This window comes from Penaeus chinensis, chromosome 3 (assembly GCF_019202785.1).
Source record: "Penaeus chinensis breed Huanghai No. 1 chromosome 3, ASM1920278v2, whole genome shotgun sequence".
Classification (NCBI taxonomy): Eukaryota; Metazoa; Arthropoda; class Malacostraca; order Decapoda; family Penaeidae; genus Penaeus; species Penaeus chinensis.
Window position 1 is genome coordinate 43,832,688 of NC_061821.1, and position 3,861 is coordinate 43,836,548.

Sequence of the window (3,861 nt, forward strand, 5' to 3'; positions counted from 1 at the left end):
GCCTATAGAAGAGGGTAAGAAAGCCGGAAGAGAGGAGTAGGCTATTGCGTTTTTTAAATTCCAGTAATTTGCTAGTTGACGAGCAGTGCGGCTTCCGAAACGGACGCCAAACTCTCGATCAACTAGTAAAGCTGGACAGTCATATTCAAGAGGCAATTCCCAAAAAAGATTTTTTGATTTCAGTATTTTTAGATATTGAAAAAACCTACGACATGACATGGCGATATGGCCTACTCAGAAAACTTTATGCTTTTGGATTACGTGGAAACTTGCCTTGTTTTATTTAAAATTTCAACTTTTTCTGTCAAATTAATTTCTGACAATGTCACTTTTTCGGACATTTTTGTTCAGGCAAACGGGGTCCCACAAGGAAGTGTCTTGTCACCAACATTATTTTTATGTATGATAAATGACATCTTACCAGCTCCTCCTCGGAATCTTAAATACTCACTGTACGCTGATGATTGTGCATTATGGCATTCCAGCAATAATGCAGAATTCTCAGCAAATCGCATCCAATTGGCACTGGATATGATTCATAACTGGGGCCTCCAGTGGGGTTTTAAGTTTTCCACTAGAAAGAGTATTGGGGTAATTTTTTCACATAGGAGGAAGCCGAACATCAGGCTAACTCTAGACAACCACCCAATACCTATTCAAAATTCTGCAAGATTTCTTGGGCTACTTTTTGATAGAAGCCTCAATTGGAAAGACCACATTGGTCAGTTAAAGAATAAATGTCAAAGAGCACTAAATTTATTAAAGTGCATTTCTGGTAATAAATGGGGAGCTGATAGACAGTCTTTGCTAATGGTACATAAAGCCCTGATTAGGTCTAAAGTAGGCTATGGGTCAATCGTGTATGGCTCGGCATCGAAAACAAGTTTGAAAGGTTTGGATGCTGTGCAGAATGCTTGTTTGCGTGTGTGTCTTGGAGCCCTAAAATGTACTCGGATCGAGCGTCTTGAGGTGGAGTCAGGAGTACCTCCCCTCCGACTCAGACGCGGCCAGTTAGCACTGACCTATGCCGCAAAGGTGGCTCGAGACCCGAGCCACCCTAATGGCAATGGAGGCACTAGGCCCTTTGCCACGAGACTCCACGACCTCGTCGAGAAAGTCGGTATCGATCTCTCTACCATCGATACCCTGGTTAAGTCAAATATAGCGCCATGGGAAACCCCCAATTTTTATATTATGGAAGCCTGGCTTCCATCAGCCAAGGCCATGGCGCCGGAGGGTGAGATACGCCAGAGGTTCAGAGAGATCCTTATTAAACATCTCCCTTTTTTCATATATATACCGACGGCTCCAAGACAGATGAGTGTGTAGGTGCGGGTGTATGGTCGACTGAACGTGAACTAAAGTTTAGACTGCCGAATCATACATCGATTTTATTTGCTGAACTTTTTGCCATTGATAAAGCCATTGATTTTGCACTATCGACGACCCACGATAGAATAGTCACTTTTTCAGATTCATTAAGTTCACTTAAAGCTATTAAATCCTTAGAAACCACTAAAAATGAATTGCTGGCTGTGCCAACAAATCAATCAAGCTAATATGGGTACCAGGTCACTCTGGTATCCATGGTAATGAACAGGCTGACAAACTAGCCGGGTCAACTGGCGATCTGGACATAGTTCGTACAGATCTCAGGTGTTTTGTGTCTCTTATAAAAGCAAAAATACATCTCCTGTGGCAAAGTGAGTGGACCAGCCTCCAACTCACACACAAGATCAAACCAGAAATTGAACTGTGGGGCACATCCCACAGGAAAGAAAGAAGGGAGGAGGTGGTTTTGGCCTGACTGAGGGTCAATGCCACCAGAATCACCCACCTCACTCCCTAGAGAAAACTTTCCCTCTTCAGTGCCCCCAATGCAACACAAGCTTTTCCTTATCACACCTTCTCCTAGTATGCCCAAGATATGCCATCCATAGACAGCCACTCAAAAATTGCCTTCGATCAAAAAATAAAGATGTTACACTAATAAACATATTATCAGATGATGAAACAATCATCAGTAAAGTAATCACTTTTTTAAGGGAGACAAAACATTATGACCTTATATAGATTGATAGAATAAATAGGATCCATTGGCTTAATAACCTTGGCTACATGCCGCTGGTTGATAGCCAAGAAATCCAACAAAGAAGAAAGAAGAAGAACAAGGAAGAGAGGAGTTGTTCAGCCATTGAACTGGGCACCTCAGTCAACTAACCTTGCTACTCCTCAGCTGTGACCCCAAGAATCTTATGGCGTTTCACTACAGAAAATCATTAATGGTTAATGGTTAAAAGCAAAATAAATGTGCTAGACATCTAAAGTCATGTAGCACTATAGTAAATGGTAGTGAAGGGTGGTTGAGTTGGTGATTAGTTGTCAAAGCTGGGCAAAGGAATTGACGAGTGAACGGGTTAAGGTAGGGTAAGGTAATGTAAAGGGGTTAGATCAAGTGAAGGATGTATATGCGTTTGAGGAAGGAAAACAGGTTGTCAAAGCAGAAAGTATGAGATTCTGTAAGGATGTCTAATAGGTTGGGAGGTCGGTAAAGGGAGGATAGGTGGGGGAAAGCAGAGGTACGGACTGCATCAAAACATGGGCATGACAATAGAATATGTGGAACTGAAAGAGGGACATTACATAGGGAACATAGGGGTGGATCGCAGTGTGACATCAGATAGGAGTGTGTGGCCAATGCGTAAGCGGGCGAGAGCCGTCTCCCAACGTCTGTTCCGATGAAATAGAGCTGACCAGGAGGAGTTTTACAGTATGTAATTTATTAGTGCGGAGACTTGAACAGAAAGATTGCCATCGAGAATACAAGAAGGTCTTAAAGTGTGGGTAATAATCCGAGGTTGGGATACGTGAGAAACATGATTGGTATGATGTGGACATTGCGGCATAGCGTGCTAGAGTTTCTGCCTGTTCATTGCCAGGGATTCCAACATGGCTGGGCACCCAGCAGAATTTGATTGTTTTATGGTATGTGGACAAGTAGAACAACCAGTTCTGGATCTTACAAACAAAGGGGTTGGTCGAGTGTATTGACTTTATGAGAGTTAGTGAGTTACAGGAGTCAGTAAAAATTGTGAAAGAGGAAGAGGGGAGTGATTATGTGTGTTTTAAGGCAAAAAGGAGTGCATAAAGTTCTGTAGTAAAGATACTGGATTCAGGAGGGAGGGGGTATTTGAAAGTACGAGTTGGGAAGGTTACTGCAAAACCAGCACTGGAGCCATCAGTGTAAACATGAATACTGGAGGAATGAGTGGAGACATGGTCAAGGAGCGGAAGGCACCTAGGGCTAAGCGAAGACCACAGTGATAGATTGTATCAAGATGGGCAAGGAGAGATGTTGAGGCAGAGGAATAGATATGGCATCCATAATCGAGAGTAGAGAGGATCAAGTTAACATGAAGATGAAGGAGAGTTTTGCGATCTGAGCCCCAGGATAAATGGGATAGGGTTTGTAAAATTCGGAGACGGCGGCGGGTTTTTTCTTTAATGTAAAGGATATGGTCTCGCCAGGGCAGTTTGGAGTCAAAAATAAAGCCTAGGAATTTGCCAGAGGAACGGTATAGAAGTGGAGTGCCATATAAGAAGAGTGGAGGTTCAGGACCTACACGTGTGCGAGAGAAAAGGACGGAAAAAAAAATTGGAGGTAGAAAAGCGGAAGCCATGGTTTGTGGCCCAGGAAGATACTGATGATATTGCAAACTGAAGAAATTGGTAGAGATTTGGTGTGGATGTGCCAGAGGCATAGATTATTAAATCATCAACATATAGTGATGACCGGGCTCCTGGTGGTAGAACTGAGACAATGTCATTTACAGCAAGAAGAAATAAAGTGGTACTGAGCAC